Source organism: Anguilla anguilla, chromosome 2 (genome assembly GCF_013347855.1).
Source record: "Anguilla anguilla isolate fAngAng1 chromosome 2, fAngAng1.pri, whole genome shotgun sequence".
NCBI classification, from domain to species: Eukaryota; Metazoa; Chordata; class Actinopteri; order Anguilliformes; family Anguillidae; genus Anguilla; species Anguilla anguilla.
In genome coordinates this window covers 27,969,731-27,989,712 of record NC_049202.1, presented here as the reverse complement: position 1 = coordinate 27,989,712, position 19,982 = coordinate 27,969,731, and the positions used below count along the sequence as shown (strand labels likewise).

The following is a 19,982-nucleotide window of genomic DNA, read 5'->3' as shown; positions in this document are numbered from 1 at the left end:
AGTAAAAACCTTTTCCATAGTTACGTGGTCACAAATTATGTATGAATCATTTATTCAATAGAAAACTGGTTTCAAAAACCTCCCAGTAAATTAATTCAACAAATAAACAAGAATGTTACACCGCCCTCCATAACTGAGTTAGCTCTGTACTCCACAATGTTAGATATTTTTTAGATTTGTTCAAACAATTCACATGTGATTCAAGTGCAGATTCTCAGCTTTTCTTCTGGCCTTCGTCCAGCAGCCAAGCATGAAGGATGTAGATCCTGGAATTTGGGTGCCAGGACAGACCCCAAGCATATGACAGCATGTGAAACCTGGTCTCAAAAACAATTTCTATCTATTCTAAAGAATTACATCCCAAATGGCCAACTCCTCATATCACATGACCTAACTAGTTCCTCTGAATCAATAAAGGTAAGCCAATGCCGATATTGAAATTCAATCATACATTTATAGAAAACCTTTATTTTGTTATTGCATTCACATTGCAATATGATGATTCATCCTCTAGCTTTTTTTTATCTAATCTGTCCCAATTGTCTTGTATTACTTTGAAACCTATCCAGCAGTCAAGTACCTTTTTAGCTATGTAGCTAGCCAGCTATAGGTCAATTTAGATCAGTGAGGCTTCAGTATTATGATTAATCTGATGAAAAACACATTTTCAACATACAAAAATGCCAAGTTACTCACACGTACAAAGTCATTGATTCATATCTAGGCCTCACATTAAAAGTATTGATATCAAAATTGTGCCAAGTTACATGAAACAATGTTGGCTACCTTTGCTCACACATTAAACAAGCTGTATTCCAAAGCAATGCTACCCAATGTTGCCTAAATTGCTTCAAGTAACTTGGCCCTGAGTTTTTAAATCTTACCTTCTGAAGACAATGTCGTAATTCAAACTTTGTGTCACATCAAAGTGTCTAATTACAAAAAATACATACATTGAATGAATGTATGAAACTGCCAGGAAATACACAAAGAAAGGATATGTTTATACTCTGTTGTCAAATTCATTTTGCAAAATGTACAAAGTCTGCAACTTAACCTTTTAGCGCAAAGACCCTAGCGGTCAGCACACTGGCGTGCCCAGATTGCTGAACTCGGACATTCAGTGCTACTGCAACCAAAGTATGAGTTAAAAACAGAAACGCTTTGTTTTTGTTTCATTAGTAGACGATACACAACAACTATGCCGAATACAGAGTTTCGAAACACCACCATTGTCGCTCTGGTTGTTCATTTAACAAGCACCCCCTCCCTGCAGTTTCATCTGCAACTACACCCCCCACCCATGACATAATGGACAACAACAACAATAATAATAATAATAATAATAATAATAATAATAATAATAATAATAATAATAATAATAAATAATAATAATAATAATACCTTTAATTTGTAATGTTTTTTTCATTAGAAATAAATCTTGAAGTGCTACAGAGTAAAATACTGTCTATCTGGGCATCTTTCACCACTCAAAAATCGTATTCCGTCATAGCAACAAGATAAACCTGACAATAGCCCTAAGATATGCCAATACAGCAGTGAAAACGCTGCTCACTGAATAATGAAACAAACGAGACAAAGTTTTCAAAAATGACACTGGGTACACTGGTTACTTTTTGATTCATAGATCTTTAGCAGTTCTGCGTATCCACCCTTCGATTTGACGATTTGTATATTTGCAATCTCTCAGTATTTCATTGCAAACTAAAAGAGAGCAAATTGATTTTAGATTTTTTGCCTAGACTATTGCATTTGTGCAACTTTAGTTTATATTCATAATTTAGGAAGAAATAAGCTAATATTGTAAATGGTACAAATGTCTTGCTTCATTTAAACCATTTTTCAAGTCTCTGTGATGCTCACATCTGGAGTTATAAAGCTTTAAATGGGGTACCCCCTAATATGGGTACCCCCAGATTTGGCATGTGTGCTAAGGGGTTAAAATACATACTGATTGTAAAATACATACTGTACATACATACATACATACATACATACACACACTTCCGGTCAAAAGTTTTATAACACCTCCATTTTTCTAATTTTTATTAAAATTCATGCAGTTGTCTCAATGTACTCTGAAATTAAAGCATAGAACAAATAAACAATTGGAGATAAAAATAAATAAATCATGGAATCATTCTGTTTAACACAATTTATTCTAATTGTTTGACTCATAAAAGTAGCCGCCTTTTGCAGATATAACAGCTGAACACACTCGTGGCATTAGTTCTACAATGAAAATCAGATATTTTTCGGAAAGATCTTCCCAACACTGTTGCAGAATGTGTTGCACTTGTAGGTTGCTTTGCTTTCATCCTTCTGTCCAGTTCAACCCAAACCAGCTTGATGGGGTTTAAGTCCGGAGACTGTACTGACCATTCCATGATTTGAAGCCTACATCTTTTTTTTCTTGTAAGATAGTTCTGACATAGCCTGGAGGTATGTTCTGGGTCATTATCTTGCTGTAGGATGAATCCCTGACCAACTAGCTGATTGAGCTACAGCCCACTCCCCAAAGCACACCACTACAATCAAATCCGTGCTCCAAATGACCAGTTTCTTTAATTACCACATACACACATCCATTACACAGATCCCTGAGATGAGGGACAAAACCTGATTATGGAGACTTTGGGCTCAATTTTCCAGCTGGTGCATGCCATTTTGCAAGCCCTAGCAGTGGTGAAAGGGCATCATGAATTTTGACGTGAATTAGTAATTCTGTGACCTGCACCGAAGTGGGAGGGGAGCCACTGCTGGTGGTGTGTCAGTCAATATCACGTAGCACATTGCAATTTTGGTGAAACTTAATGGACATTTTGGGTCAGTCTAGTCTGGCATTTGTACCGTTTGCCGGCCGCCTGCTCAGGCCATGTCTACGGAGTAAGTCGCAGGCCATTCTACAGTGGATTTCGGGATTTCCGTTGAAATGCACACATGCTGCCCAACTTGACTTGACTAGAAGCAGGAAAAATGCATACTTTGCGCTGATCCTTTATTGTCTTTTTTCTTTTTTTATAATTTTAAATTCCTCTATTTATTTCTATTCTTAATTGTTTATGGCTGTTCTTATTCTGCATTGTGGTCCCTGGGGTAATGTATTTCATTATTTTTCTTACACCCATCTGTAATGAGAAGAAATAACAAACACAGTTTGAACTTGAACAATCTTTTCAATTGAATTGTGTGCCTGTATTTTGAATGAATATGTGCACTGCAATACACCAAGAACAGCATTCATGTGACTATTGCCAAAAAAAGGTTATCTTCAGAAAAGGCAAACCAATTACCTAATTAGGCTGGATACACCTGCATCTGTATCAGGCCTAATATAAAGGAGGCCGTGATTAAGTGATTTGTGCATGATGCTCCTGAAAAGGAGGCTATTTGTGAGAAATTTCAAGGAAGATTTTATGGAATACACTGGAGAATAATTATCCTGTTTGGTAAGACAGAACTAAACAAGAATTTTCAAGCAAATATGATTTCCCAGGGGTTTGGGTGCCATCGATTGCACACAATTGCTATTGCATGCTCCTTCTACCCAGCCAGGGTCTACCCATGACACTTATCTTGGCCAACTCTGTCATAGTCTGCAGTCTTTCAGGGGATGCACCTGCGGATGGGTGCTAGGTGACAATGGCTATCCATTTAAATCCATTTATGCATGATGCCATACATTATGCACCCAACACAAAGGCAAAGTGTCTTTAATCATGTGTTTGGTAGGGCCTGAACAGTCATAAACATTTTGAATGATAAAAATTCATTTCAGATGTTTGGGCCAGTCAGAGAGTCAGCGCATTCTTTGTTGCATGTTGTGTTCCCTCAACATAGCCATGCTTCACAGATTTGATGCTGATCTCACAGAGGAGACATTAGAGGGATTTAGAAAGGGAGAAGCTGAACTGCATGTGCCATTTGAAAGTGAACAGAACAGGCAGTGAGCGCACGTGAGCAGAGGGACCTATTTGCAGGGCAGTTGGCTCCCTGAGTAAGTACACACAATGTACCTTATAAGACTGTCACACATTTCAGATTTAGCCTTCATTCTTTCAATGATAAATCAATAAATGAAGTAATTAACCTGTATTGAATTTTCCCCATGTCTTCCAGCTATTTGTAAAGCTAAATGCATTTGAATAGGATTCTGTCGTGAGGTTTGGTCAGGTTTATTCAGAACAATTCAACAACCAATCAGAATTTAGTATGTTTTAGTTCTAACCTTTATCTGTGCTGGCTGCAGTGAGACCAGGGAGTTCATGACAAATGCAGACGGTCACAGACAGCGACAATACCTGAAACCACAACAACAACAACTACAACGATGGGGACAGTGACAGTGTTGTGGGTCGTTTAAACAATAAACCGTGTGAATTGTACAGCTCCATGCCTGTGTGGTTCTGTGGGATCTCTTACAGTGGTGGCCTGCACAGGGGGCGTAATCAGGAAGGAATAGCGGATTCGGCTGGAAGGACATGTGGGAGTGAGAGCTATGGAATCTCCACTAGGGCAATGTTATGTGCTCCTAGTTCTTTAATATAACTGAATTTTGTTATAATTTTCTCTGTTATGTGAGTGTGTTTTGTGTTGCGTGTTCTTTGCTATTTTGTTACAGGCTGCAGCATTAGTTGGCTGGCTTCTCCCGGGTGCGCGCACAGGGGATGCGTGTGCACAGTTCGGTTGTGGGTACAACCCCCACACGCATATGTGACAGGTGCTGGTGTTTTGGTCCTCAAGTAGGGCAAGGCAATTTTTCAGTTTTTTACAGATTATGAAAGTGCAGCTTATAAACTTTCAAATGATGTGTCATACATTGAAATCTGAAAATAGTTGAGGAAGATATGCTTATTTGAATGTTGGTACTCCTAAAATCAAGTAGCAGAGAAAATCCCCTTGAAAGATCTTGAACTTTTCACACTTCTCACAGGGAGATAATGGGTGGGAACAATAGCTAGTTAACTCCACCCCAACCACTCCCCCGCTAGAGTACCTGTCAATCCTTGCCCATTTAGGGGTTACCCTATTTAAAGCTTTATAACTCCAGATGTGAACACCACAGAGACTAGAAAAATGTCTTAAATGAAGCAATACATTTGTACCATTTACAATACTAGCTTAGATTACTTTATATTCATAATTTTGTAAGAAATAAAGTGCCACAAATGCAATGGTCTAGGCAAAAAATGGTCAAGGCTAAAATGAATTTGCTCCTTTTTGAGTTCGCAATGAAATACTGGGAGATTGCGGGTTGAAGTATACATGTCCTGGATCAGAAACTTCTTGACCACAAGTTCATAAAATCTAAGGGTGGATATGTAGAACTACTAAAGATCTATGAAGCAAAAACTAAGCAGTGTACCCAGCATCTCCAAATCTACCCAAAATGTCTAAATTATTAACACTGGTCTAAAATAGCTAACTACTAACTAACGCTTACATTACAGTGTGAAATATCCACATTACATAATACCACTAACCTATTTAAAGACACTCAATTTCTAAAATAACGTATATAACCTAAATATTTTGAGCAGTAATACTTACATAGCAATGATGAAATCTTATCTATGTTCAGTAGATGGAGACAGAGACAATAAATCAATGACAGTTCTATCCGCTTCTGTTTTGCTCTAGAAAACGATGTCAGATAGGTCTATCAGCAAACATATGGCTTAGCTATGCCCATAAATCCTCAATAATAATGGTATTTTCCAAGGAATTACGAAAAATCGTTGACAACGTTTCGTTAGGTGCAACGTCTTTTAATGCTACCATATATAGAGCGAATGCCATGGTAAGAAAATGTTCGGTTACGCTAACCTATAAAACGCTATTCCAAAAGAAAAATTAGACATGTTATACATCGTTAGAAAGCTTACACTCTCACCTACTGATTGAGCGTTGTAGCAACCTGACACAGTAAACAAACATAGGCTACTACCACACGGCTTTATTTATGGGCGGAGGCTTGACTGAAACTAAGTGACAATAGCCAAGGAAATCAAACATGCTAATTAAACTGCACCCCCATCACGCCTCCAAAACCCGGCTGTAAGAATCACTAAAACAAGCCGACTTTGCTGACAAATTATAAGTATTTAGTGACCCTAAAAATGTTGTTTATTCTATTGAGTGACTTCTTCAACACTTTAAATTTCGTAATATGAAAAAAAGGAAAACAGTAAAAAAAAATTTAAAAAACCTTTTTTGCCTCCTAGCGTGATTTCAAGATTTGCGACTTGCGGACCTTTCCTCCAGCACTCGTCACATATAAGATGGCGATTCGAGGCAGCCGCTCTCTTTCTCTGATCCTGCAGGCATGCACCTCAACACAACGCTACTATTGGTTTTGTTCTTTTGTCTTGTACAAACTTTACGACAACTCGTGGACTTGCAGGAGAGACAGATAACAGCCTTGTTTGAACTAGCTCAAGGGCAGACGGAAGACCGGGCTCTCCTGTGAAGTTTGCTGCGCCCAGAGCCAGCAGGTCAACAGCCAACGGTTGCCTCAGTGGGCAGGTGCGCCGGGCTACAGATGCCCCGCATGGGGGAATTGGAGGACGTGGAGGCGTACCTGGCTACGTTTGAGAGCACCCGGTTGCCTGCGGGTGGGCAGCTGAAGAGTGGGCTGTGCACCGATAAGGGGAAGCAAGCGTACAGCACAGCCTGACGGTGTCCTCGAAGGCTAACTAGGAGGACCTGAAGCGAGCGATCCTCAACCAGGTCAGGGTTGACCATAGATGATCACCAACGCTGTTTCAGGTCCCTCCATTACGAGGACACCAGTCATCCCTTTGCCCTGGCGCAGCAACTCTGAGACACTGGTGGCTCCAGCCAGCGGTGGAGGTGGTCGAGCAGGTGACACTTGAGCAATTCTTGCTAAGCCTGCGGACTGCTGTCCCTATACTGCCCCATCTGCTGCTCCTGCTGCGAGGGAATTCCGGTCTCTGAGGCCAGTTCCCACACCAAGGAGAAGACCACCTGCTGGACCCTTGTCGGCAGTGAGAGTGGTGTCTGCTGCTACTTTTCTTAACGCGTTGTCTCCCCGTAATCCGTTCCGTCCTGTTTCCGCAGGCTTCCCGGTCTCAGCAGCTGCAGTGCCGGACTCCCAGAGACCTCCTGGGCAGGATTGCTGGCAATGTGGGCGATCCGGCCACATCCATAGGGACTGCCCACTGATGGAGTTTGGACAAGTGATTTCAGTGCACTTTTGCACCCTCCCCTGTTCAGGAGGGAACGTACCGGATTGTGGTAAGGATCCAAAGGGTTACACACAAACCAGGATACATCAAAGCCTGGTTCGACCTGAGGCACTTGGTGAAGTGTCATGGATGTTCACGATTACCCTGTGGCATCAGTAGAAATTCATTTCAAGGGAAAAAAGCATAATGTAAAGGCTGCGGTTAGCCCCCGCTTGTCGCATTCCCTTTTATTAAGGACGGATTGGCCAGGGTTCTGTAATGTTATGCATGGTTATATGGAAATGCGACCATGACCGATAGGGAAATGTGAGCTGTGTGATATGTTCAGTGGTAACACGAGGTGGCCCAACACTGCCGAGGGAGGGGCAGAGCCAGGAGGAACTCTCGCAAGTTCTTCCCCGGCTTCCACCATACAACTCCAGGAAGACTTTCCGCTCGAGCAGTCTCGGGATGATACTCTACGCTTTGTTTTCGATCAAGTGATGGTAATTGACAGTCACCAGGTGTGCCCTGACGCCACGGTAGGTTGTGAGACTCAGACAGGAGAAGAAATAACCCAGTTGTTGTTCCCGAAAAGCCATCGGGAAATGCTTTTCCGGGCAGCTCATCATAATCCTATATCTGGTCACCTTGGGGCAGATAAAACACTGAACAGGTTCATGAACCGATTTTATTGGCTGGGCATTTGGGCTGAGGTGCAGCGGTGGTGTGCAGCTTGTCCCGAATATCAGCTAGTTAACCCTGCAGCCACACCAAAAGCACCATTGCAACCCTTGCCGTTAATGGAGATCCCGTTTGAACAGGTGGGTATGGATCTCATCAGGCCATAGAACAGAAGTGCACAGGGGTATCGCTTTGTGTTAGTGATGGTGGACTATGCAACGTGATACCCCAAAGCAGTGCCATTGTGCAGCATATCATAATGCTGTTGTGCAGCATACGGTTGCACAAGCATTGTTTCAGATAATCTCCCGAGTTGGAATCCCTAAAGGGATTCTAACTGATTAAGGTATTTCCTTTATGTCACGCACACTGCACAAACTGAACAAACTGTTAGGAATTAAATCGATCTGTACATCCTTGTGTACCATCTGCAAACAGACGGAATGATTTAATAAAACTTTAAAAACAATGATTCGTAAGTTCGTACATGAGGATAGTAAAAATTGGGTTAAGTGACTGAACCCTATATTATTTGCAGTGCGTGAGGTGCCCCAGGCCTCCACAGGATTTTCTCCTTGAGCTTCTTTTTGGTCGCTGACCTTGTGCACATTCTAGGAAGTTTGACTTTTTGTAGGTCTGGAAGACAGGAGGTCTTTTTGCCATTCCTAATTTTTCTTCTTTGGAAGTGGTTGGTTTGGTTGTGAGTTCTCTTATATATACAGTTGAGGCAATAGTTTACATACACCTAGATTTTTAAACTCAGTTTCTCAGTTTACTCAGTTTCACAACTCCACACATTTCATGTTACCATACATTTCTTTTGGCGAATCAATTAGGGCATCTACTTTGTTCACATCAGAGGTAATTTTAAAACAATCGAGTAGAGACTGATTTATTTCAGCTTTAATTCACAGTATCAGAATTCCAGTCGGTCAAAGGTTTACATACATCAAGCTGACTCTCTATTTAAACAATCAGGAAGATTCCAGAAATTAATATAATGACTTTTTAGAAGCTTCTGTTAGGCCACTTATCATAATTAGGAGTTAATTGGGAGTTAATTGGCTCCTGTGGCTGTATTTAAGGGCCTACCTTTAGAACCACTGCCTTTTTGCTCTTGATACCATGGGAAAATCCAAGCAACTCAGCCAAGACCTCAGAAAAAAATGTGGACCTCCACAAGTCCGGTTTCTCCTTAGGAGCAATTTCCGAACAACTGAAGGTATCACAAGCATCTGTACAAACAATTGTATGAAAATATAAAAATCTTGGGACCAAACAGACACTGCATCGTTCCGGAAGGAGGCACAAATGAACTCCCAGGGCTGAACAAACTTTAGTCTGTAAGGTTCAACTGAACCCCAAGACAACAACAAAGGAAATGGAAATGGTGAAGGAGTTGGAGGCATCAGGTACCAAAGTATCTACATCCACCATTGAGAAAATCCTACATTTCCATAGCCTGAAAGGCTGCCGTGCAAGGAAAAAGCCCCTACTCCATGGCCGTCGTAAAAAGCCAGAATGAAGTTTGCAGGTGATTACCAGGACGAAGACCATAATGATCAGCGCTATGTATGGAAGAAATATGGTTCTTTTAATCCGAAGAACACCATCCCAACTGCACAGGGGTGGCAGCGTCATTTTGTGGGGGTATTTTGCTGGAAAACGAACTGGTTGAAAAATAGATGGCATCACGAGGAAGGAGGATTATTAAGAAATACTGAAGCACCTCAAGACATCAGCTAGAAAGTTGAAACTTGAAAGCATCTGGGTCTTCAGCAGGATAATGATCCTAAGCATAGTACATCCAAAGTTGTAACAAAATAGCTTAAAGACAACAAAGTGAAGGTATTGGAGTGTCCATCACAAAGCCCTGACCTGAATCCCATTGAAAATGTGTGGACTGAACTGAATGTCTGAGCAAGGAGGCCCACAAACCTGACTGAGTTACTCAAGTATTGTGTGAACCTTGTGGAAGGCTACCCCAAGCGTTTCAAGTTAAGCAATTAAAAGGCAATGCCACCGAATACTAACAAAGTGTATATAAACTTTTGACCCACTGAAAATTTGATATAGTACAGAAAAGCTGAAATAAATCTGTCTCTTAGCTATTATTTTGAAATGACCTCTTATGGAAATAGATACCCTAATTGACTTAACACGGGAAATGTATGGTAATGTGAAATGTGTGGAGTTGTGAAAAATTGATGTAGCCAGTGGGGCCAATCGCAAGCTCCCGGCAGGGCTAATTACTTTGACGCCACCCCTTTACATCTGTATATAAGCTACCAGAACAGGCATAGCGAGAGACAACTATTGCCCGGGTCCTTCCAATATTACTTCCTGTTTGTTGCCTCTGCTTGTGGTTCAAGGTAAGCCTATAGCCGCGTTTCCACCGCAGGAACTTTACCCCGGAACTAGGAACCTTTTGAGGAACTCAGTGCGTTTCCACTGCAGGAACTAGGGTCTAAATTTAGTTCCGGGGGTTTTATTTTACCCCCAAAAAAGTTCCTGCTCGGGGGGTAGTACTTTCCGAAAGTACAGGAACCTTTTGGGTGGAGCTTGCAGCGCTGAACATTTCTGATTGGTCGAGTTCTCGCAGCATTTTTTTGTGTTTATTTTCAACCGCCATGTTTAAAAATATTTTATTTTCATAATAACTTCAAATCAAAATTGTATGTTATGCGGCGCAGTAGCCTAGTTTTGGTTATAGCCTGCCAACGTCTTGGAATTATAACACGTGTGCTCTTCTGTTCTTTTCTTGCTTTAGTAGTCGTTTTATAAAATGCTAAGCATTTGTGCTGGGACAGCATATTACGTACCAAAACATTCAAACGGATTAATTTGGTTGCTGAATATTTTCTTCCGGATTTTCTTTGTTAGCCTGTTGTAATTGACTCAAAACGTTTGATACAGTTATGTGAGGTATGCGGTAGTTCTGCGTAATTCACATTGGTGATACAGTAAAAGCAAACTGGAAATCACTTTCCGCACTTTTTGTCAGGGTAAAATAACAGGTTAATTCTAGTAATCGTCCCTTTAGCTTTTTCAGACTGCCGTAATTTTACTCAGCCATTCTTCAATTCCACAAAAAGACCAGGAAGACTATGGACTAATTTATGGTGCATGGTTCGCATCTGGAGGGCACACTTCGCTGCTCGGCTAGCAGTACCTTCGAAGGAAAGCAAACGGTGGCTGTACCACTACTAATTTAAATTTTCACGCAAGTCCGAGTTCTCGTTCTATTCTTGTCATTTTGCGATTAGCCTATATGGAATTGACGATGAGAAAGTAATCAAACAGCAAATTGTTTACAACGTGTGCATGTTTTCTGCTGTTGTTGCCAGTTATATTGGAAATGTGAATGCATTCTGTCGCTTCGGATGTCAAGACATGAAAGCGAATGTTCGCATAAAAACATAATGAATGTGTTTGAGAGGATATATAAAACAGTTACAATCTGACTATTGGCCTGTTATATCCTATTTGTTGCATAACAACGGTCCAAGTTCAACTACCAACGACAGTTTTGCTTGACAACGGTAAAATATGCCCAAACGGCTGCAGAAGAATATTTCAATTCCAGGTGATTAAATCGATAAAAATCAATATACAAAAGTAACCATATATAATCATTGTTGGTAACCTGTTGTATATAAGTGGAATAAACCCCTCCGGGCTGTCCCGGTTATTAGAAAATAATGTAGGCTACTTCGGTGGTAGTATGGGGTTACAGAAGAAATCATAGGACAGATGGACCGACGACAACGTCGCTTTTTCATACGTCAGTGGGCTAATTTGCCTAATCTTCGCGGGACTTTAGACCGCGGTGGAAACGCAGACAACCATGGGCTGAAGGAACCTTTTAGTTCCTTGAAAAGTAGTTCCGGGTACTTTTGGTGGAAACGCGGCTTATGTTTGTTTTAACAATGCACTGTGGTTACTTGTTTTTAAGCTCAAATGACTTACGACAATGTTGCGTGCTTGCCGTGTCTTTTATAGGACTGTGATATGGAATATCTGGTGTAATTCCTGGCCTTTCCAGTTTATGTGGGTACTTGATAAACGAAGGTAGGTTACGCTACTATGCTACGCTACTATTGCTGGCTCACGCTATGAATGGATTAGAATACGGACACTGACATGATTATTTTCTAGTCTAAATAGTAACGTAACTGCTCCTGTGTTAACTATTTAGGCAAAGCACGACAGACTGTTTGCCGCCACAACCCGGGTAACCCATGACCTCCTGTCAAAAGGGTATGTGACATTTTGTGTTTTACATTTAGAATGTCTTAAGAGGTTTAAGCAATCAGCACATTGCATTTTGTTTTTGCGAGAGCCTTTTTCATTGTTTTAGTTTTACTACACGGTACGGTTAATCTCAGCAATGCTTTTAATTATGAGAAGGCTAATTGCATGTTTTTTTCAGATATTTGCGCCTTTGCACATTGCTGTTCAGCCGCTGTTCTTTAGTTTTAATTTCTATGCTGCTATTTCGTTTTCAGATATTGTGATACTGACGTATTTTTCTAACCAGCTGTATGTTTTTAACAGAACCCTTTCCCTGTGTCTACCAAAGTTTCTATTGAGCTGGTTAGCCAAGTCTTTTTTTTTTTCTTGTTTTTACTGTGTATTTGCCCTTCTTTCTACAGATGTCCAAATACTCTGCACCAACCTGTACCTCAGAGGACTGGGGTAATAGTACATTGGAGCTTTAGACTAAGATTTCATATATTTGCTGTGTTTCCACTACTTGTGTGTGTATATGGCTTGGATCTGCAGTGGTCTTTAATATTTTGTGTGTAAGGCTTTCGCCCTTGTGTATCCATTCACAGTGATCTTATTCCCTTTCGGGCAGGCTCCATGTGTATTCTGCCCTAGTGGCCAGTCATGGTTACAGTTGTGTAGGAGGTTGTTGTTTTTTTCTATTTTTTAAAATTTATTTAAACAAATAAATGCTATGTATTGTTCGCCAATGACTGTAATAAAATACCCTTTATTTTGAAACCTCTGCTTGTTCATTCAATTGAACACTTACCCTTGGACGTTATTTAAAGACTACTCTTTCGAGGGACTCCCACCCTATACTTGGGAGTGGTGTAGTCACACTATCAGGTAACTGGAGTCCTAGCACCTCCTGGTGGTCACATTGAGGTTGAATGTCTTTAGCCTAGGTGTATGTAAACTTTTGGCCTCAACTGTATGTATTAAGCATCAGCAACAGTACGATAAATCAATTGCATTACAGTGTGGAATTATATCAGTCTAAACATTTCCATCAGTTTCTATGTGCAGATTGAATGGGAGGAGTTCAATGTATTATCAGGCTCTTAGCTGTTGGGTCCAGGTCATTCATAATGTCATGAAGGACCTGGGGTAATGGCCAATAATTCAAAATAGAGTGGGACATTGCTCAGCAGGAACGTACCGAGGACAGCCCTCATCAAATATATCAAAATAATGAAGATCGCGGGCCAGAAAAGCCAAGAGTAGGGTATAAGAGATGGTGTCTGTGGGGCAACTGCTCGCGTATGCCAACAGAGACAGATAAGTTGTCTGTTGTAAACGGCTCCGTTTTCTAGCAGCAGCCATTCAGTCACTTGGCCATATGGATCAAACTATCATTTTTGGTGAAACTAACGTGTACATTATCCGCAGTTATTTAAATGTTGTAACGTTATTATTGATCCGCGTCATATGAGCTTAAGCCAGTGATAATACCTCCTTTAAATGCATAATCCCTAATGATAATACATGCTGATATACTAAGATATTTAGCTGTTGAATCCATCCTATTCACAGATATCCTATGTATCACATCACACAAATTCTGTGGCATTGTATTGATATTTTTCACTATTAATAAGACAAGTCAAGTTTATTTGTATAGCACCTTTCATACACAAAGGCAATTCAAACAAAGTGCTTCACATAGATACAGAATAAGACACAGAATTAGAATAAAATAGCATAAGATAGAAAATAACAAATAAAATAAGGAAAAATAAAGAAATAAAATTAAAAAATAATAATTAAAAAAGTGCAGAAATTCACTTAAAAAGGAATAAAATCAAAATGCAAGAATGTAATTATATGCGATTCAGAACATAAAAGTTTCCAACCTAGTTTTAAAAATGGTCAAGGTTTGGGCACGTCTGAGATCTTCTGGAAGTTTGTTCCAGGTGTGTGTAGCATAACTGAATGCTGCCTCACCATGTTTTGTTTTAACTCTGGGAATGGTTAGTAGACCAGTTCCAGATGACCATAGGGGTCTAGCGGGTTCATATGGTACAAGCAGGTCAGAAATGTATTTAGGTCCTAGACCATTGAGTGATTAGTAGACATGCAGCAGTATCTTAAAGTCAATTCTTTGACAGATTGGAAGCCAGTGCAGAGTCCAGAGAATTGGCGTAATGTGTTCATATTTCTTACTTTTGGTTAGGACTCTAGCAGCGGCGTTTTGAATACGCTGAAGCTGTCGAAGAGCTCTTTTAGATAGGCCTGACAGAAGACCATTACAATAGTCTACCCTACTAGAAATAAAAGCGTGGATAAGCTTTTCTAGGTCTTGTTTAGACATGAATCCTCTGATTCTATATATTTTCAGATGATAATAGGCTGACTTTGTTATTGAGTTGATATGGCTATTAAAATTGAGATCTGAATCCAAAATAACACCAAGATTTCTGACCTGGGTGTTAGTCTGCAAAGATAGGGCATGAAGGTGAGCACTGACTTTCATCCTTTCATCATGGGCACAAAGACAATTACCTCAGTTTTGTCCTTATTTAGTTGAAGAAAGTTTTGGTGCATCCAGGTATTGATTTGTTCAATGCACTGACGCAGCGAGTCGATGGGACCATATTCGTTTGGTGAGAGAGCAATGTAGATTTGGGTGTCATCTGCGTAGTTATGGTAGGCTATTTTGTTATTTCGCGGTATTCGGCCTAACGGGAGCATGTAAAGATTGAATAGAAGAGATCCAAGGACTGATCCATGGGGAACTCCACATGCCATGTTAATTCGTTCTGATTCAAAGTTGCCAATAGAGACAAAATAGTTCCTGTCATGCAGATAGGACCTGAACCGGTTTAGGACAGTACCTGAAAGTCCAACCCAGTTTTCTAACCTGTCTAACAGAATATTGTGGTCTACGGTGTCGAAGGCAGCACTGAGATCCAGTAAGACTAAAATTGAGATTTTTCCGTCAGTGTTTAAGCGAATGTCATTTAGGACCTTAAAGGCAGTCTCGGTGCTGTGATGAGGGCAAAATCCTGATTGAAAGTTGTCAAAGCAGCCATTTGAAGTCTAAGTTGCTGGTAGACAATTTTTTCAATTACTTTACCTATGAAGGGTAGATTTGATATTGGTCTGTAGTTATTAAGTACAGACCCATCAAGACTGCTCTTTTTTAAAAGAGGCTTAATAACCACAGTTTTCAAAGCCTTTGGGAAGTTGCCTGACAGGAGAGAACTGTTGACTATCTGTAGTAATTCGGTCACCAAGCAGTTAAAAACATTTTTAAAAAACCTAGTGGGCATGACATCGAGGCTACAGGTGGACAGTTTAAGACGTAACACAGTTTCCTTAAGAGTTCTATAGTCAATGGCATTAAATTGTGTCATGCTTACAGACTTATCTCTATCTGAAAGTAACGGTGACACATTTTTTTTGTTTAGCATAGAAGAGTTAATGGTTTGTCTAATGCCTAGAATTTTGTCATTTTGTCGCAAATTCATTGCATTTTTTTATCGGAAAGGAATTCAGGAGCTATTGGAAGTGGCAGGTTTGTTAACCTGTCAAAAGTGGCAAATAGAATGCGTGCGTTATTGATGTTATTGTTGATGATCTCAGTGAAAAAGGATTGTCTAGCGCTTCTTATCTCTAAGTTGTATATATAAAGTCTCTCTTTTTAGATATCATAGTGAATCTGGAGACTTGATTTTCGCCATCTGCGCTCTGCTTTACAGCACTCTTTCTTTTTACACACATAGCATTTCTCCATGGTGCTTTTTGTTTACCAGAGATTGATTTAACCCTAACAGGTGCTATGGTATCCATAACTTTAGTTATTTTAGAATTGAAATTATCCAGGAGATCTTTTACAGAAGTTGAAGCGGGGGTATTAGCTCGCATCTGGGCTGCGTTAGCTAATCAGACCAGGCGCTTATAGGTGCGCTGCTCTCCACAGTTCGGGGCCGAGACCGGGAGCTAACACCAAGAGCGCAATTATGATTTTCGTTTCATTTTATTTTGAGCACAAAAGAAAGAGAAAACAATCCTCAGCTGGGATGCTGGAGGAGCTGGATCTAGCTGGGAAGTCGTTTATTTTATTTCGTGTTTGTGGACGCGCTCTCTGTGTTAGCTCCCGGTCTCTGCCCCAAACTGTGGAGAGCAGCACACCTTCAAGCACCTAGGCTGATTATCTAAAGAAGCCCAGGTGCGTATGCTCTCTCCACCAGCCGGCGCAGCCGAGACCAATCCGCCTCTCAGCGGACCGACTGCCACAGTCATCTACCAAAAGTGCATTGTGCGTGTAAAACAAAATTTCTATTAAAGACTTCTGTTTTTTTAAATAACTGAAATATTTTGTGTTCAGATTATATTAATTTATATTTGGTTGTATGTTTTAGTTCTATTCATTTGTAGTTAAGCAACCGTGAAACTTGAGCAGAGCAATGAGTCATTTTGATTGAATTTCCAATTTTATGATCCTGAGCCTTTTCTTTGCTTTTGAATTTCTGGTACATATGCAATAATATTCCCCTTTTGAATATTCCCCCTTTCTCATTAAATAAAATTGTCCACCTCTCCAGTACCATTCGTATATACAGCAAAAATATATAGTATCCATTATAGGCATTACTCTTCTAGCCTTGCTATTCCCGAAAACCTGTGATTGCTGTTTATCTAAAACGGGGTCTGGCAATTTCAATCTCAGCCAATTATATTATCATCTCAGAAATGCCTGATGTTTTACTAAAAACAGTCTAATGGAATGAGGGGTCACCAAAATTTGGGCACATACTTTAATCAGCAGAATTAATTCTCTAAACAATCCAGTCACATACCGTATCTTCCGCTGATTGCAGAAAAATACAAAATAGAGATATTTTAAAATGTGCTTGAGGTGGCCAATTTGTGCTCCTACAAATAGTGCTTCTGCTTGGCTCAAATGTTACATGACTTGTATATCAACCAATCAGATAACTGAAATGCTTGTATGATTTTGTGTTTGGCAAAGCACAGGACTACAGTGGCTTAATCAAAAATAATATGCCCAAACCACAAATGTGTTTTATCTCAAAATTTATTCTTTAATATTTAATATTAAAAAAAATCTGCGGATTGAATTAATTGCATTCCAGGAGTCTCCCAGCTAATCCTAGATAGTTGGCAACGCTAGGTATAAGGACCTCATTGTTGTTAGTTGCCTGTTCAGTTTGCTTGTTGATGTTCGAATCTGTAATTTTGATGCTGTTTTTTGTTCAAACTATTGTGTTGATAATTTTTTTATATTGTACATTTTTTTTATTGATTTGAACAGTGGGTAGAGTGGCAGTACAGAACTCCCTACAACATGACTATTCTATTATCTGCCAACTGGATGTCCCTATGTAGTCCATTTCTTGCAATCAAAGGATTTTGAGGATCACTACACTGGTGCAAGTCTTTACAACAGATTTACATTGTGCCTGGCAAGACACTAGAAACCAGCCTTCTCGTGTTTTATTGTTTGGCTGGTTGTAAGAAGCAGATACACAAACTTAGTACAAGAGGTATTTATGACTGGTGGTATCGGTACCAAATTAAGTCTCACATGGGCTTGTATAGTGTATTTTTTTGTAGGTCATAATTCTAACTCGCCATCATGGTATACCTGAAAAGCAATACATCTTCCAGGTTCTGCAGGATACTTTCCTGACTGTCTGTCAGTCATGTGATTTCTGCATAGAAGAGTATCTCTCCGAAATGATGTCTTTAAACAGGACATTTCATGCTTGTCCTCTGCAGACCTTATTTACCCTAACATAATGATGAGAACAGACCATGCAGCCCAATGCTCACCAATTTTCCTAATTAAATTGTACCTAGTACCTTATTACCTACAGGCTACCTAACACCATATCAAGCTTGGTCTTGAAAACCCCCAGATTTTCTGCCTCATGACCTGGTAGGCTATTCTACACATTGACTACTTCCTAATGTCTGTGCAGGATTTACCTTCTAAATATTTCGGATACTCTGATGACCATGTATTCAGGAATGTCTGTTATTGCTATATTTCATGGTGCATGTAAACAGCTTATTGGAATATGACTGTAACTACAATAAGGACTATCATCTAGAATACTATGAATTTGCATGTAGTTTCTGTTGTATGAAATTACTTCCACAACTCCATAAACAAAATTTAATGTGGTTTTGCTCACAGTAAAATTGAGAGGTCTAACAGTATTTCTGGTGCCACTGTTCATCTCAGCCTTGTTAGGAAATGTCAGTGCAATTGCCTTGCAGCCCAGCTGTGTTTCCTAAACAGTTGGTTTTTTCTTCCCGTCTCCTGTCTTTGCTTGTCACAACATGCTGAGGGACCCATCTTTAAACGTCCTTTTAAAGAGAATGCAGAGAAACAGGTGGGAAGAGGTGTCTGTAAGCTACCTGAATTTTTCTGGGTTTATCAGCAGTATCAATTTTTTATTTGAAAAAGTTGTATTTTCTTTCTTATTCAGAACCTGCATTACATTATTTATTTTCTTTGTGCTTAAACAAGATAACATTATACAGACGTTCCTAAGGTATAAACCTATTTTGGTCACACTTTCTAACTGACTCCACCTACCACTGTCTATATGTTTTAGTTAATATTTTCTCTTCATATTTAGTTTCTTTTATGAGGGATACAACATTGTAACAATTAGAAAATAATAACCCCAAAGAAAAGCCTGTTCTGGAGCTTTACCCTCCATAATATAATGCAAATTAACATAACATCTCATAAAAAGCTTTACTCAGGCTTTGCTTCAGAATTTGAATAAAATACATTATGTGCAAATGTGAATTGATTGAGAACAGAGGGAGAGAAGTAGGAAAACCTGGATCACATTTAACCTTTAGATGTCAATGTGATGAGAGACAACAAGGAAGAGTTCCATTCTGTGTTTGCATTTCTGCTTTCCCAGTTCTGCATACACATAATAAGGATCAAGCTGCTAAGTCAGGACCACACACAGTCTAAATAATGTTTACCCGACTCTTTTAAAAAGCCTGGTATATTTCCTTTTGGATAAAATATCTGAAACACCAAAACAGAACTTGAAATAACATTTAATTACTGTATATTTACATAAATTACAAGGGACACTTTACAAATTTCGAAAATATGTTTAATCCATTCAGACAGACACAATTGACATTTATATTTTCATAAATTTCATTTGGTTCCCTGCCTTATTTAAATTCTAATGATGTTAGAATTCTAATCTCTAATGAGAGATAAGTATAGTTGTGAATATTTAGGATATAAAATCTATTTCAGAAAAAATAATGCCTTACCAGAATAATTTATTTAACCCCTTCACACACATGCCAAATATGGCCAATTCTTACCTTTCTAACTGTTTTGACTCAAGAAACTCACTTTTTTGCATTATTTTCAAGTGGGAATTACAAGCTTTCCATCAGTACAGTAATCTAAAATATATAGGGGTCCAGAACATATCCAAAATCACTCCAAAAATGAATAAAATGCTTTTTGTCCATTATAAAGCATATAAATGTGCCCCTTATGAAGGTTCAGGATGTTTTTTTGTTTGAGGATGGGATCGCATTAAAACAATATAAAACCAAGACAGTATATGACTACTCAGTCTCAAAAAGGCTATCTCTATGTGTAAAACCAATCATAAGGTTTTATATTTATTCCATATTTAGTCCCAGATATTGACAGTAGAATGACATGGTATAATGTTAGAAAAATATGTCTTGTTTATTTCATTATTCAGTGAGCAGTGTTTTCACTGTTGGATTGGCATGTCTTAGGCTGGATTCACACCAGATCAGCTTGCCGCAGGGTTGTGCGGCAAAAAC

The 19,982-nt window shown here is 39.5% G+C and overlaps 1 long non-coding RNA gene across 1 annotated transcript; it reads left to right on the top strand.

Annotated features, from left to right (window-relative positions):
• The first annotated feature begins 10,202 nt into the window (after positions 1-10,202).
• Positions 10,203-12,858, top strand: LOC118221813. The gene is made up of 4 exons (XR_004764176.1): positions 10,203-10,264; positions 11,895-11,963; positions 12,091-12,152; positions 12,548-12,858. It is a non-coding gene; the product is annotated as an uncharacterized LOC118221813 (long non-coding RNA).
• Positions 12,859-19,982: the final 7,124 nt, after the last annotated feature.